This window comes from Megachile rotundata, unplaced genomic scaffold (genome assembly GCF_050947335.1).
Source record: "Megachile rotundata isolate GNS110a unplaced genomic scaffold, iyMegRotu1 scaffold0026, whole genome shotgun sequence".
NCBI classification, from domain to species: Eukaryota; Metazoa; Arthropoda; class Insecta; order Hymenoptera; family Megachilidae; genus Megachile; species Megachile rotundata.
The window spans coordinates 2,690,505-2,713,698 of NW_027473323.1; positions in this window are offsets into that span (position 1 = coordinate 2,690,505).

Consider the following 23,194-nt stretch of genomic DNA (forward strand, 5'->3'; position numbering starts at 1 on the left):
TAAAAATCATACAATCACAATCATACAATCACAATCATACAATCACAATCACACAATCATAATCATATAATCACACTCATACAATCGCAATCATACAATCACAATCTTTCAATCACTATTATACGATCACAATCGTACAATCACAATCATACAATCACAATCATACGAAAACAATCATACAATCACAATCATGCAATCACAAACATACACTCGCAATCTTACAATCACAATCATACAATCACAATCATACAATCACAATCATACAATCACAATCATACAATCACAATACTACAGTCATCATCATACAATCACAATCATACAATCACAATCATACACTCCCAATCATGCAATTACAATCATACGATCATAATCATACATGAACAATCATACAATCACAATCATACAATCGCAATCATACAATCACAATGATACAATCACAATCATACAATCACAATCATACAATCACAATCAGACAATCACAATCCTACAATCACAATCATACAATCACAATCATACAATCACAATCATACAATCACAATCATACTATCGCAATCATACAATCACAATCATACAATCACAATCAAGGAATCATAATCATACAATCACAATCATACAATCACAATCATACAATCACAATCATACAAAAACAATCATACAATCACAATCATACAATCACAATCATACTGTCACAATCATACAATCACAATACTACAGTCACCATCATACAATCACAATCATACAATCACAATCATACAATCATAATCATATAATCACACTCATACAATCGCAATCATACAATCACAATCTTTCAATCACTATCATACAATCACAATCATACCATCACAATCATACAGGCACAATCATACAATCACAATCATACAATCATAATCAAACAAAAACAATCATACAATCACAATCATACAATCGCAGTCAAACAGTCACAATCACACGATCGCAATCATACAATCACAATCATACGCTCCCAATCATGCAATTACAATCATGCGATCATAATCATACATGAACAATCATACAATCACAATAATAGAACCATAATTATACAATCACAATCATACAATCACAATCATACAATCACAATCCTAAAATCGCAATCATACAATCACAATGATACAATCACAATCATACAATCACAATCATACAATCACAATACTACAGTCACCATCATACAATCACAATCATACAATCACAATCTTATAATCACAATCACACAATCACAATCATACAATCACAATCATACTATCGCAATCATACAATCACAATCATACAATCACAATCATACAATCACAATCATACAATAAAAATCATACAATCACAATCATACAATCACAATCATACAATCACAATCATACAATCATAATCATATAATCACACTCATACAATCGCAATCATACAATCACAATCTTTCAATCACTATCATACAATCACAATCACACCATCACAATCATACAGGCACAATCATACAATCACAATCATACAATCATAATCAAACAAAAACAATCATACAATCACAATCATACAATCGCAGTCAAACAGTCACAATCACACGATCGCAATCATACAATCACAATCATACACTCCCAATCATGCAATTACAATCATGCGATCATAATCATACATGAACAATCATACAATCACAATAATAGAACCATAATTATACAATCACAATCATACAATCACAATCATACAATCACAATCATACAATCGCAATCATACAATCACAATGATACAATCACAATCATACAATCACAATCATACAATCACAATCATACAATCAGAATCATACAATCACAATCATACAATCACAATCATACAATCACAATCATACAATCACAATACTACAGTCACCATCATACAATCACAATCATACAATCACAATCACACAATCACAATCATACAAAAACAATCATACAATCACAATCGTACAATCGCAGTCGAGCAATCACAACCATACGATCACAATCATACTATCACAATCTTACAATCACAATCATACAATCACAATCATACAATAAAAATCATACAATCACAATCATACAATCACAATCATACAATCATAATCATATAATCACACTCATACAATCGCAATCATACAATCACAATCTTTCAATCACTATCATACGATCACAATCGTACAATCACAATCATACAATCACAATCATACAAAAACAATCGTACAATCACAATCATGCAATCACAATCATACACTCGCAATCTTACAATCACAATCATACAATCACAATCATACAATCACAATCATGCAATCACAATACTACAGTCACCATCATACAATCACAATCATACAATCACAATCTTATAATCACAATCACACAATCACAATCATACAATCACAATCATACTATCGCAATCATACAATCACAATCATACAATCACAATCATACAATAAAAATCATACAATCACAATCATACAATCACAATCATACAATCACAATCATACAATCATAATCATATAATCACACTCATACAATCGCAATCATACAATCACAATCATACGCTCCCAATCATGCAATTACAATCATGCGATCATAATCATACATGAACAATCATACAATCACAATAATAGAACCATAATTATACAATCACAATCATACAATCACAATCATACAATCACAATCATACAATCGCAATCATACAATCACAATGATACAATCACAATCATACAATCACAATCATACAATCACAATACTACAGTCACCATCATACAATCACAATCATACAATCACAATCTTATAATCACAATCACACAATCACAATCATACAATCACAATCATACTATCGCAATCATACAATCACAATCATACAATCACAATCATACAATCACAATCATACAATAAAAATCATACAATCACAATCATACAATCACAATCATACAATCACAATCATACAATCATAATCATATAATCACACTCATACAATCGCAATCATACAATCACAATCTTTCAATCACTATCATACAATCACAATCACACCATCACAATCATACAGGCACAATCATACAATCACAATCATACAATCATAATCAAACAAAAACAATCATACAATCACAATCATACAATCGCAGTCAAACAGTCACAATCACACGATCGCAATCATACAATCACAATCATACACTCCCAATCATGCAATTACAATCATGCGATCATAATCATACATGAACAATCATACAATCACAATAATAGAACCATAATTATACAATCACAATCATACAATCACAATCATACAATCACAATCATACAATCGCAATCATACAATCACAATGATACAATCACAATCATACAATCACAATCATACAATCACAATCAGACAATCACAATCATACAATCACAATCATACAATCGCAATCATACAATCACAATCATACAATCATAATCATATAATCACACTCATACATACGCAATCATACAATCACAATCTTTCTATCACTATCATACGATCACAATCGTACAATCACAATCATACAATCACAATCATACAATCACAATCATACAATCACAATACTACAGTCACCATCATACAATCACAATCATACAATCACAATCACACAATCACAATCATACAAAAACAATCATACAATCACAATCGTACAATCGCAGTCGAGCAATCACAACCATACGATCACAATCATACTATCACAATCTTACAATCACAATCATACAATCACAATCATACAATAAAAATCATACAATCACAATCATACTATCACAATCATACAATCATAATCATATAATCACACTCATACAATCGCAATCATACAATCACAATCTTTCAATCACTATCATACGATCACAATCGTACAATCACAATCATACAATCACAATCATACAAAAACAATCGTACAATCACAATCATGCAATCACAATCATACACTCGCAATCTTACAATCACAATCATACAATCACAATCATACAATCACAATCATGCAATCACAATACTACAGTCACCATCATACAATCACAATCATACAATCACAGTCTTATAATCACAATCACACAATCACAATCATACAATCACAATCATACTATCGCAATCATACAATCACAATCATACAATCACAATCATACAATCACAATCATACAATCATAATCATATAATCACACTCATACATACGCAATCATACAATCACAATCATACAATCACAATCAAGGAATCATAATCATACAATCACAATCATACAATCACAATCATACAATCACAATCATACAAAAACAATCATACAATCACAATCATACAATCACAATCATACTGTCACAATCATACAATCACAATACTACAGTCACCATCATACAATCACAATCATACAATCACAATCATACAATCATAATCATATAATCACACTCATACAATCGCAATCATACAATCACAATCTTTCAATCACTATCATACAATCACAATCATACCATCACAATCATACAGGCACAATCATACAATCACAATCATACAATCATAATCAAACAAAAACAATCATACAATCACAATCATACAATCGCAGTCAAACAGTCACAATCACACGATCGCAATCATACAATCACAATCATACGCTCCCAATCATGCAATTACAATCATGCGATCATAATCATACATGAACAATCATACAATCACAATAATAGAACCATAATTATACAATCACAATCATACAATCACAATCATACAATCACAATCCTACAATCGCAATCATACAATCACAATGATACAATCACAATCATACAATCACAATCATACAATCACAATACTACAGTCACCATCATACAATCACAATCATACAATCACAATCTTATAATCACAATCACACAATCACAATCATACAATCACAATCATACTATCGCAATCATACAATCACAATCATACAATCACAATCATACAATCACAATCATACAATAAAAATCATACAATCACAATCATACAATCACAATCATACAATCACAATCATACAATCATAATCATATAATCACACTCATACAATCGCAATCATACAATCACAATCATACGCTCCCAATCATGCAATTACAATCATGCGATCATAATCATACATGAACAATCATACAATCACAATAATAGAACCATAATTATACAATCACAATCATACAATCACAATCATACAATCACAATCATACAATCGCAATCATACAATCACAATGATACAATCACAATCATACAATCACAATCATACAATCACAATACTACAGTCACCATCATACAATCACAATCATACAATCACAATCTTATAATCACAATCACACAATCACAATCATACAATCACAATCATACTATCGCAATCATACAATCACAATCATACAATCACAATCATACAATCACAATCATACAATAAAAATCATACAATCACAATCATACAATCACAATCATACAATCACAATCATACAATCATAATCATATAATCACACTCATACAATCGCAATCATACAATCACAATCTTTCAATCACTATCATACAATCACAATCACACCATCACAATCATACAGGCACAATCATACAATCACAATCATACAATCATAATCAAACAAAAACAATCATACAATCACAATCATACAATCGCAGTCAAACAGTCACAATCACACGATCGCAATCATACAATCACAATCATACACTCCCAATCATGCAATTACAATCATGCGATCATAATCATACATGAACAATCATACAATCACAATAATAGAACCATAATTATACAATCACAATCATACAATCACAATCATACAATCACAATCATACAATCGCAATCATACAATCACAATGATACAATCACAATCATACAATCACAATCATACAATCACAATCAGACAATCACAATCATACAATCACAATCATACAATCACAATCATACAATCACAATCATACAATCATAATCATATAATCACACTCATACATACGCAATCATACAATCACAATCTTTCTATCACTATCATACGATCACAATCGTACAATCACAATCATACAATCACAATCATACAATCACAATCATACAATCACAATACTACAGTCACCATCATACAATCACAATCATACAATCACAATCATACAAAAACAATCATACAATCACAATCGTACAATCGCAGTCGAGCAATCACAACCATACGATCACAATCATACTATCACAATCTTACAATCACAATCATACAATCACAATCATACAATAAAAATCATACAATCACAATCATACTATCACAATCATACAATCATAATCATATAATCACACTCATACAATCGCAATCATACAATCACAATCTTTCAATCACTATCATACGATCACAATCGTACAATCACAATCATACAATCACAATCATACAAAAACAATCGTACAATCACAATCATGCAATCACAATCATACACTCGCAATCTTACAATCACAATCATACAATCACAATCATACAATCACAATCATGCAATCACAATACTACAGTCACCATCATACAATCACAATCATACTATCGCAATCATACAATCACAATCATACAATCACAATCATACAATCACAATCATACAATAAAAATCATACAATCACAATCATACAATCACAATCATACAATCACAATCATACAATCATAATCATATAATCACACTCATACAATCGCAATCATACAATCACAATCTTTCAATCACTATCATACAATCACAATCATACCATCACAATCATACAGGCACAATCATACAATCACAATCATACAATCATAATCAAACAAAAACAATCATACAATCACAATCATACAATCGCAGTCAAACAGTCACAATCACACGATCGCAATCATACAATCACAATCATACACTCCCAATCATGCAATTACAATCATGCGATCATAATCATACATGAACAATCATACAATCACAATAATAGAACCATAATTATACAATCACAATCATACAATCACAATCATACAATCACAATACTACAGTCACCATCATACAATCACAATCATACAATCATAATCATATAATCACACTCATACAATCGCAATCATACAATCACAATCTTTCAATCACTATCATACGATCACAATCATACAATCACAATCATACTATCGCAATCATACAATCACAATCATACAATCACAATCATACAATCACAATCATACAATAAAAATCATACAATCACAATCATACAATCCCAATCATACAATCACAATCATACAATCATAATCATATAATCACACTCATACAATCGCAATCATACAATCACAATCTTTCAATCACTATCATACAATCACAATCATACCATCACAATCATACAGGCACAATCATACAATCACAATCATACAATCATAATCAAACAAAAACAATCATACAATCACAATCATACAATCGCAGTCAAACAGTCACAATCACACGATCGCAATCATACAATCACAATCATACACTCCCAATCATGCAATTACAATGATGCGATCATAATCATACATGAACAATCATACAATCACAATAATAGAACCATAATTATACAATCACAATCATACAATCACAATCATACAATCACAATCATACAATCGCAATCATACAATCACAATGATACAATCACAATCATACAATCACAATCATACAATCACAATCATACAATCACAATCATACAATCACAATCATACAATCGCTATCATACAATCACAATGATACAATCACAATCATACAATCACAATCATACAATCGCAATCAGACAATCACAATCATACAATCACAATCATACAATCACAATCATACAATCACAATCATACTATCACAACCGTACAATCAAAATCATATAATCACACTCATAAAATTGCAATCATACAATCGCAATCATACAATCTCAATCATACCATCACAATCATACAGGCACAATCATACAATCACTATCATACAATCACAATCATACAAAAGCAATCATACAATCACAATCGTACAATCGCAGTCGAGCAATCACAACCATACGATCACAATCATACAATCACAATCTTACAATCACAATCATACAATCACAATCATACAATAAAAATCATACAATCACAATCATACAATCACAATCATACAATCACAATCATACAATCACAATCATACAATCATAATCATATAATCACACTCATACAATCGCAATCATACAATCACAATCTTTCAATCACTATCATACGATCACAATCGTACAATCACAATCATACAATCACAATCATACAAAAACAATCATACAATCACAATCATGCAATCACAATCATACACTCGCAATCTTACAATCACAATCATACAATCACAATCATACAATCACAATCATACAATCACAATCATACAATCACAATCATACAATCACAATGATACAATTACAAACATACAATCCCAATCATACAATCACAATACTACAGTCACCAACATACAATCACAATCATACAATCACAATGAATTAATCACAATCATACAATCACAATCATACAATCACAATCATACAATCACAATACTACAGTCACCATCATACAATCACAATCATACAATCACAACCTTATAATCACAATCACACAATCACAATCATACAATCACAATCATACACTCGCAATCTTACAATCACAATCATACAATCACAATCATACAATCACAATCATACAATCACAATCATACAATAACAATCATACAATCACAATCATACAATCACAATGATACAATTACAATCATACAATCACAATCATACAATCACAATACTACAGTCACCAACATACAATCACAATCATACAATCACAATGAATTAATCATAATCATACAATCACAATCATACAATCACAATCATACAATCACAATACTACAGTCGCCATCATACAATCACAATCATACAATCACAATCATACAATCATAATCATATAATCACACTCATACAATCGCAATCATACAATCACAATCTTTCAATCACTATCATACGATCACAATCGTACAATCACAATCATACAATCACAATCATACAAAAACAATCATACAATCACAATCATGCAATCACAATCATACACTCGCAATCTTACAATCACAATCATACAATCACAATCATACAATCACAATCATACAATCACAATCATACAATCACAATCATACAATCACAATCATACAATCACAATGATACAATTACAAACATACAATCCCAATCATACAATCACAATACTACAGTCACCAACATACAATCACAATCATACAATCACAATGAATTAATCACAATCATACAATCACAATCATACAATCACAATCATACAATCACAATACTACAGTCACCATCATACAATCACAATCATACAATCACAACCTTATAATCACAATCACACAATCACAATCATACAATCACAATCATACACTCGCAATCTTACAATCACAATCATACAATCACAATCATACAATCACAATCATACAATCACAATCATACAATAACAATCATACAATCACAATCATACAATCACAATGATACAATTACAATCATACAATCACAATCATACAATCACAATACTACAGTCACCAACATACAATCACAATCATACAATCACAATGAATTAATCATAATCATACAATCACAATCATACAATCACAATCATACAATCACAATACTACAGTCGCCATCATACAATCACAATCATACAATCACAATCATACACTCCCAATCATGCAATTACAATCATACGATCATAATCATACATGAACAATCATACAATCACAATAATAGAACCATAACTATACGATCACAATCATACAATCACAATCATACAATCACAATCATACAATCACAATCATACAATCGCAATCATACAATCACAATGATACAATCACAATCATACAATCACAATCATACTATCGCAATCATACAATCACAATCATACAATCACAATACTACAGTCACCAACATACAATCACAATCATACAATCACAATGAATTAATCATAATCATACAATCACAATCATACAATCACAATCATACAATCACAATACTACAGTCACCATCATACAATCACAATCATACAATCACAATCATACTATCGCAATCATACAATCACAATCATACAATCACAATCAAGGAATCATAATCATACAATCACAATCATACAATCACAATCATACAATCACAATCATACAAAAACAATTATACAATCACAATCATACAATCACAATCATACAATCACAATCATACTATCACAATCATACAATCACAATACTACAGTCACCATCATACAATGACAATCATACAATCACAATCATACAATCACAATCATACAATCATAATCATATAATCACACTCATACAATCGCAATCATACAATCACAATCTTTCAATCACTATCATACAATCACAATCATACCATCACAATCATACAGGCACAATCATACAATCACAATCATACAATCATAATCAAACAAAAACAATCATACAATCACAATCATACAATCGCAGTCAAACAGTCACAATCACACGATCGCAATCATACAATCACAATCATACACTCCCAATCATGCAATTACAATCATGCGATCATAATCATACATGAACAATCATACAATCACAATAATAGAACCATAATTATACAATCACAATCATACAATCACAATCATACAATCACAATCATACAATCGCAATCATACAATCACAATGATACAATCACAATCATACAATCACAATCATACAATCACAATCAGACAATCACAATCATACAATCACAATCATACAATCACAATCATACAATCACAATCGTACAATCGCAGTCGAGCAATCACAACCATACGATCACAATCATACAATCACAATCTTACAATCACAATCATACAATCACAATCATACAATAAAAATCATACAATCACAATCATACAATCACAATCATACAATCACAATCATACAATCATAATCATATAATCACACTCATACAATCGCAATCATACAATCACAATCTTTCAATCACTATCATACGATCACAATCGTACAATCACAATCATACAATCACAATCATACAATCACAATCATACAATCACAATCATACAATCACAATACTACAGTCACCATCATACAATCACAATCATACAATCACAATCTTATAATCACAATCACACAATCACAATCATACAATCACAATCATACTATCGCAATCATACAATCACAATCATACAATCACAATCATACAATCACAATCATACAATCACAATCATACAAAAACAATCATACAATCACAATCGTACAATCGCAGTCGAGCAATCACAACCATACGATCACAATCATACAATCACAATCTTACAATCACAATCATACAATCACAATCATACAATAAAAATCATACAATCACAATCATACAATCACAATCATACAATCATAATCATATAATCACACTCATACAATCGCAATCATACAATCACAATCTTTCAATCACTATCATACGATCACAATCGTACAATCACAATCATACAATCACAATCATACAAAAACAATCGTACAAACACAATCATGCAATCACAATCATACACTCGCAATCTTACAATCACAATCATACAATCACAATCATACAATCACAATCATGCAATCACAATCATGCAATCACAATCATACAATCACAATCATACAATCACAATGATACAATTACAATCATACAATCACAATCATACAATCACAATACTACAGTCACCAACATACAATCACAATCATTCAATCACAATGAATTAATCACAATCATACAATCACAATCATACAATCACAATCATACAATCACAATCATACACTCCCAATCATGCAATTACAATCACGCGATCATAATCATACATGAACAATCATACAATCACAATAATAGAACCATAATTATACAATCACAATCATACAATCACAATCATACAATCACAATCATACAATCGCAATCATACAATCACAATGATACAATCACAATCATACAATCACAATCATACAATCACAATCAGACAATCACAATCATACAATCACAATCATACAATCACAATCATACAATCACAATCATACTATCACAACCGTACAATCAAAAATCATATAATCACACTCATAAAATTGCAATCATACAATCGCAATCATACAATCTCAATCATACCATCACAATCATACAGGCACAATCATACAATCACTATCATACAATCACAATCATACAAAAACAATCATACAATCACAATCGTACAATCGCAGTCGAGCAATCACAACCATACGATCACAATCATACAATCACAATCTTACAATCACAATCATACAATCACAATCATACAATAAAAATCATACAATCACAATCATACAATCACAATCATACAATCACAATCATACAATCATAATCATATAATCACACTCATACAATCGCAATCATACAATCACAATCTTTCAATCACTATCATACGATCACAATCGTACAATCACAATCATACAATCACAATCATACAATCACAATCATACAATCACAATCATACAATCACAATACTACAGTCACCATCATACAATCACAATCATACAATCACAATCTTATAATCACAATCACACAATCACAATCATACAATCACAATCATACTATCGCAATCATACAATCACAATCATACAATCACAATCATACAATCACAATCATACAAAAACAATCATACAATCACAATCGTACAATCGCAGTCGAGCAATCACAACCATACGATCACAATCATACAATCACAATCTTACAATCACAATCATACAATCACAATCATACAATAAAAATCATACAATCACAATCATACAATCACAATCATACAATCATAATCATATAATCACACTCATACAATCGCAATCATACAATCACAATCTTTCAATCACTATCATACGATCACAATCGTACAATCACAATCATACAATCACAATCATACAAAAACAATCGTACAAACACAATCATGCAATCACAATCATACACTCGCAATCTTACAATCACAATCATACAATCACAATCATACAATCACAATCATGCAATCACAATCATGCAATCACAATCATACAATCACAATCATACAATCACAATGATACAATTACAATCATACAATCACAATCATACAATCACAATACTACAGTCACCAACATACAATCACAATCATTCAATCACAATGAATTAATCACAATCATACAATCACAATCATACAATCACAATCATACAATCACAATACTACAGTCACCATCATACAATCACAATCATACAATCACAATCTTATAATCACAATCACACAATCACAATCATACAATCACAATCATACTATCGCAATCATACAATCACAATCATACAATCACAATCATACAATCACAATCATACAATAAAAATCAGTACAATCACAATCATACAATCACAATCATACAATCACAATCATACAATCATAATCATATAATCACACTCATACAATCACAATCATACAATCACAATCATACAATCATAATCATATAATCACACTCATACAATCGCAATCACACAATCACAATCTTTCAATCACTATCATACAATTACAATCATACCATCACAATCATACAGGCACAATCATACAATCACAATCATACAATCATAATCAAACAAAAACAATCATACAATCACAATCATACAATCGCAGTCAAACAGTCACAATCACACGATCGCAATCATACAATCACAATCATACACTCCCAATCATGCAATTACAATCATGCGATCATAATCATACATGAACAATCATACAATCACAATAATAGAACCATAATTATACAATCACAATCATACAATCACAATCATACAATCACAATCATACAATCGCAATCATACAATCACAATGATACAATCACAATCATACAACCACAATCATACAATCACAATCAGACAATCACAATCATACAATCACAATCATACAATCACAATCATACAATCACAATCATACAATCACAATCATACAATAAAAATCATACAATCACAATCATACAATCACAATCATACAATCACAATCACACAATCATAATCATATAATCACACTCATACAATCGCAATCATACAATCACAATCTTTCAATCACTATTATACGATCACAATAGTACAATCACAATCATACAATCACAATCATACAAAAACAATCATACAATCACAATCATGGAATCACAAACATACACTCGCAATCTTACAATCACAATCATACAATCACAATCATACAATCACAATCATACAATCACAATCATACAATCACAATCATACAATCACAATCATACAATCACAATGATACAATTACAATCATACAATCACAATACTACAGTCACCAACATACAATCACAATCATACAATCACAATGAATTAATCACAATCATACAATCACAATCATACAATCACAATACTACAGTCACCAACATACAATCACAATCATACAATCACAATGAATTAATCACAATCATACAATCACAATCATACAATCACAATACTACAGTCACCATCACACAATCACAATCATACAATCACAATCTTATAATCACAATAACACAATCACAATCATACAATCACAATCATACTATCGCAATCATACAATCACAATCATACAATCACAATCATACAATCACAATACTACAGTCACCATCATACAATCACAATCATGCAATCACAATCTTATAATCACAATCACACAATCACAATCATACAATCACAATCATACTATCGCAATCATACAATCATAATCATACAATCACAATCATACAATCACAATCATACAATAAAAATCAGTACAATCACAATCAGACAATCACAATCATACAATCACAATCACACAATCACAATCATACAATCACAATCTTTCAATCACTATCATACGATCACAATCGTACAATCACAATCATACAATCACAATCATACAAAAACAATCATACAATCACAATCATGCAATCACAAACATACACTCGCAATCTTAGAATCACAATCATACAATCACAATCATACAATCACAATCATACAATCACAATCATACAATCACAATCATACAATCACAATCATACAATCACAATGATACAATTACAATCATACAATCACAATACTACAGTCACCAACATACAATCACAATCATACAATCACAATGAATTAATCACAATCATACAATCACAATACTACAGTCACCAACATACAATCACAATCATACAATCACAATGAATTAATCACAATCTTACAATCACAATCATACAATCACAATCATACAATCACAATCATACAATCACAATCATACAATCACAATCATACAACCACAATCATACAATCACAATCATACAATCACAATGATACAATTACAATCATACAATCACAATACTACAGTCACCAACATACAATCACAATCTTTCAATCACTATCATACGATCACAATAGTACAATCACAATCATACAATCACAATCATACAATCACAATCATACAATCACAATCATACAATCACAATCATACAATCACAATACTACAGTCACCATCATACAATCACAATCATACAATCACAATCTTATAATCACAATCACACAATCACAATCATACAATCACAATCATACTATCGCAATCATACAATCACAATCATACAATCACAATCATACAATCACAATCATACAAAAACAATCATACAATCACAATCGTACAATCGCAGTCGAGCAATCACAACCATACGATCACAATCATACTATCACAATCTTACAATCACAATCATACAATCACAATCATACAATAAAAATCATACAATCACAATCATACAATCACAATCATACAATCATAATCATATAATCACACTCATACAATCGCAATCATACAATCACAATCTTTCAATCACTATCATACGATCACAATCGTACAATCACAATCATACAAAAACAATCGTACAATCACAATCATGCAATCACAATCATACACTCGCAATCTTACAATCACAATCATACAATCACAATCATACAATCACAATCATGCAATCACAATCATGCAATCACAATCATACAATCACAATCATACAATCACAATGATACAATTACAATCATACAATCACAATCATACAATCACAATACTACAGTCACCAACATACAATCACAATCATTCAATCACAATGAATTAATCACAATCATACAATCACAATCATACAATCACAATCATACAATCACAATACTACAGTCACCATCATACAATCACAATCATACAATCACAATCTTATAATCACAATCACACAATCACAATCATACAATCACAATCATACTATCGCAATCATACAATCACAATCATACAATCACAATCATACAATCACAATCATACAATAAAAATCATACAATCACAATCATACAATCACAATCATACAATCACAATCATACAATCATAATCATATAATCACACTCATACAATCGCAATCATACAATCACAATCTTTCAATCACTATCATACAATCACAATCATACCATCACAATCATACAGGCACAATCATACAATCACAATCATACAATCATAATCAAACAAAAACAATCATACAATCACAATCATACAATCGCAGTCAAACAGTCACAATCACACGATCGCAATCATACAATCACAATCATACACTCCCAATCATGCAATTACAATCATGCGATCATAATCATACATGAACAATCATACAATCACAATAATAGAACCATAATTATACAATCACAATCATACAATCACAATCATACAATCACAATCATACAATCGCAATCATACAATCACAATGATACAATCACAATCATACAATCACAATCATACAATCACAATCAGACAATCACAATCATACAATCACAATCATACAATCACAATCATACAATCACAATCATACTATCACAACCGTACAATCAAAATCATATAATCACACTCATAAAATTGCAATCATACAATCGCAATCATACAATCTCAATCATACCATCACAATCATACAGGCACAATCATACAATCACTATCATACAATCACAATCATACAAAAACAATCATACAATCACAATCGTACAATCGCAGTCGAGCAATCACAACCATACGATCACAATCATACAATCACAATCTTACAATCACAATCATACAATCACAATCATACAATAAAAATCATACAATCACAATCATACAATCACAATCATACAATCACAATCATATAATCATAATCATATAATCACACTCATACATACGCAATCATACAATCACAATCTTTCAATCACTATCATACGATCACAATCGTACAATCACAATCATACAATCACAATCATACAATCACAATCATACAATCACAATCATACAATCACAATACTACAGTCACCATCATACAATCACAATCATACAATCACAATCACACAATCACAATCATACAAAAACAATCATACAATCACAATCGTACAATCGCAGTCGAGCAATCACAGCCATACGATCACAATCATACTATCACAATCTTACAATCACAATCATACAATCACAATCATACAATAAAAATCATACAATCACAATCATACAATCACAATCATACAATCATAATCATATAATCACACTCATACAATCGCAATCATACAATCACAATCTTTCAATCACTATCATACGATCACAATCGTACAATCACAATCATACAATCACAATCATACAAAAACAATCGTACAATCACAATCATGCAATCACAATCATACACTCGCAATCTTACAATCACAATCATACAATCACAATCATACAATCACAATCATGCAATCACAATCATGCAATCACAATCATACAATCACAATCATACAATCACAATGATACAATTACAATCATACAATCACAATCATACAATCACAATACTACAGTCACCAACATACAATCACAATCATTCAATCACAATGAATTAATCACAATCATACAATCACAATCATACAATCACAATCATACAATCACAATACTACAGTCACCATCATACAATCACAATCATACAATCACAATCATACAATCACAATCATACAATCATAATCATATAATCACACTCATACAATCGCAATCATACAATCACAATCTTTCAATCACTATCATACAATCACAATCACACCATCACAATCATACAGGCACAATCATACAATCACAATCATACAATCATAATCAAACAAAAACAATCATACAATCACAATCATACAATCGCAGTCAAACAGTCACAATCACACGATCGCAATCATACAATCACAATCATACACTCCCAATCATGCAATTACAATCATACAATCACAATAATAGAACCATAATTATACAATCACAATCAGACAATCACAATCATACAATCACAATCATACAATCACAATCATACAATCACAATCTTTCAATCACTATCATACGATCACAATCGTACAATCACAATCATACAATCACAATCATACAAAAACAATCATACAATCACAATCATGCAATCACAAACATACACTCGCAATCTTACAATCACAATCATACAATCACAATCATACAATCACAATCATACAATCACAATCATACAATCACAATCATACAATCACAATCATACAATCACAATCATACAATCACTATCATACAATCACAATGATACATTTACAATCATACAATCACAATACTACAGTCACCAACATACAATCACAATCATACAATCACAATGAATTAATCACAATCATACAATCACAATACTACAGTCACCAACATACAATCACAATCATACAATCACAATGAATTAATCACAATCATACAATCACAATCATACAATCACAATACTACAGTCACCATCATACAATCACAATCATACAATCACAATCTTATAATCACAATCACACAATCACAATCATACAATCACAATCATACTATCGCAATCATACAATCACAATCATACAATCACAATCATACAATCACAATCATACAATCACAATACTACAGTCACCATCATACAATCACAATCATACAATCACAATCTTATAATCACAATCACACAATCACAATCATACAATCACAATCATACTATCGCAATCATACAATCACAATCATACAATCACAATCATACAATCACAATCATATAATAAAAATCAGTACAATCACAATCATACAATCACAATCATACAATCACAATCATACAATCATAATCAAACAAAAACAATCATACAATCACAATCATACAATCGCAGTCAAACAGTCACAATCACACGATCGCAATCATACAATCACAATCATACACTCCCAATCATGCAATTACAATCATGCGATCATAATCATACATGAACAATCATACAATCACAATAATAGAACCATAATTATACAATCACAATCATACAATCACAATCATACAATCACAATCATACAATCGCAATCATACAATCACAATGATACAATCACAATCATACAATCACAATCATACAATCACAATCAGACAATCACAATCATACAATCACAATCATACAATCACAATCATACAATCACAATCATACAATCACAATCATACAATCACAATCATACTATCGCAACCGTACAATCAAAATCATATAATCACACTCATAAAATTGCAATCATACAATCGCAATCATACAATCTCAATCATACCATCACAATCATACAGGCACAATCATACAATCACTATCATACAATCACAATCATACAAAAACAATCATACAATCACAATCGTACAATCGCAGTCGAGCAATCACAACCATACGATCACAATCATACAATCACAATCTTACAATCACAATCATACAATCACAATCATACAATAAAAATCATACAATCACAATCATACAATCACAATCATACAATCACAATCACACAATCATAATCATATAATCACACTCATACAATCGCAATCATACAATCACAATCTTTCAATCACTATCATACGATCACAATCGTACAATCACAATCATACAATCACAATCATACAAAAACAATCATACAATCACAATCATGCAATCACAAACATACACTCGCAATCTTACAATCACAATCATACAATCACAATCATACAATCACAATCATACAATCACAACCATACAATCACAATCATACAATCACAATCATACAATCACAATCATACAATCACAATGATACAATTACAATCATACAATCACAATACTACAGTCACCAACATACAATCACAATCATACAATCACAATGAATTAATCACAATCATACAATCACAATCATACAATCACAATACTACAGTCACCAACATACAATCAGAATCATACAATCACAATGAATTAATCACAATCATACAATCACAATCATACAATCACAATCGTACAATCGCAGTCGAGCAATCACAACCATACGATCACAATCATACAATCACAATCTTATAATCACAATCATACAATCACAATCATACAATAAAAATCATACAATCACAATCATACAATCACAATCATACAATCACAATCATACAATCATAATCATATAATCACACTCATACAATCGCAATCATACAATCACAATCTTTCAATCACTATCATACGATCACAATCGTACAATCACAATCATACAATCACAATCATAAAATCACAATCATACAATCACAATCATACAATCACAATCATACAATCACAATGATACAATTACAATCATACAATCACAATCATACAATCACAATACTACAGTCACCAACATACAATCACAATCATACAATCACAATGAATTAATCATAATCATACAATCACAATCATACAATCACAATCATACAATCACAATACTACAGTCATCATCATACAATCACAATCATACAATCACAATCATACACTCCCAATCATGCAATTACAATCATACGATCATAATCATACATGAACAATCATACAATCACAATAATAGAACCATAATTATACGATCACAATCATACAATCACAATCATACAATCACAATCATACAATCGCAATCATACAATCACAATGATACAATCACAATCATACAATCACAATCATACAATCACAATCAGACAATCACAATCCTACAATCACAATCATACAATCACAATCATACAATCACAATCACACAATCACAATCATACAATCACAATCATACTATCGCAATCATACAATCACAATCATACAATCACAATACTACAGTCACCAACATACAATCACAATCGTACAATCACAATGAATTAATCATAATCATACAATCACAATCATACAATCACAATCATACAATCACAATACTACAGTCACCATCATACAATCACAATCATACACTCCCAATCATGCAATTACAATCATACGATCATAATCATACATGAACAATCATACAATCACAATAATAGAACCATAATTATACGATCACAATCATACAATCACAATCATACAATCACAATCATACAATCGCAATCATACAATCACAATGATACAATCACAATCATACAATCACAATCATACAATCACAATCAGACAATCACAATCCTACAATCACAATCATACAATCACAATCATACAATCACAATCATACAATCACAATCATACTATCGCAATCATACAATCACAATCATACAATCACAATCAAGGAATCATAATCATACAATCACAATCATACAATCACAATCATACAATCACAATCATACAATCACAATCCTACAAAAACAATCATACAATCACAATCATACAATCACAATCATACTGTCACAATCATACAATCACAATACTACAGTCACCATCATACAATCACAATCATACAATCACAATCATACAATCATAATCATATAATCACACTCATACAATCGCAATCATACAATCACAATCTTTCAATCACTATCATACAATCACAATCATACCATCACAATCATACAGGCACAATCATACAATCACAATCATACAATCATAATCAAACAAAAACAATCATACAATCACAATCATACAATCGCAGTCAAACAGTCACAATCACACGATCGCAATCATACAATCACAATCATACGTTCCCAATCATGCAATTACAATCATGCGATCATAATCATACATGAACAATCATACAATCACAATAATAGAACCATAATTATACAATCACAATCATACAATCACAATCATACAATCACAATCATACAATCGCAATCATACAATCACAATGATACAATCACAATCATACAATCACAATCATACAATCACAATCAGACAATCACAATCATACAATCACAATCATACAATCACAATCATACAATCACAATCATACTATCACAACCGTACAATCAAAATCATATAATCACACTCATAAAATTGCAATCATACAATCGCAATCATACAATCTCAATCATACCATCACAATCATACAGGCACAGTCATACAATCACTATCATACAATCACAATCATACAAAAGCAATCATACAATCACAATCGTACAATCGCAGTCGAGCAATCACAACCATACGATCACAATCATACAATCACAATCTTACAATCACAATCATACAATCACAATCATACAATAAAAATCATACAATCACAATCATACAATCACAATCATACAATCACAATCATACAATCATAATCATATAATCACACTCATACAATCGCAATCATACAATCACAATCTTTCAATCACTATCATACGATCACAATCGTACAATCACAATCATACAATCACAATCATACAATCACAATCATACAATCACATTCATACAATCACAATACTACAGTCACCATCATACAATCACAATCATACAATCACAATCTTATAATCACAATCTTACAATCACAATCATACAATCACAATCATACAATAAAAATCATACAATCACAATCATACAATCACAATCATACAATCATAATCATATAATCACACTCATACAATCGCAATCATACAATCACAATCTTTCAATCACTATCATACGATCACAATCGTACAATCACAATCATACAAAAACAATCGTACAATCACAATCATGCAATCACAATCAGCCACTCGCAATCTTACAATCACAATCATACAATCACAATCATACAATCACAATCATGCAATCACAATCATGCAATCACAATCATACAATCACAATCATACAATCACAATGATACAATTACAATCATACAATCACAATCATACAATCACAATACTACAGTCACCAACATACAATCACAATCATTCAATCACAATGAATTAATCACAATCATACAATCACAATCATACAATCACAATTATACAATCACAATACTACAGTCACCATCATACAATCACAATCATACAATCACAATCTTATAATCACAATCACACAATCACAATCATACAATCACAATCATACTATCGCAATCATACAATCACAATCATACAATCACAA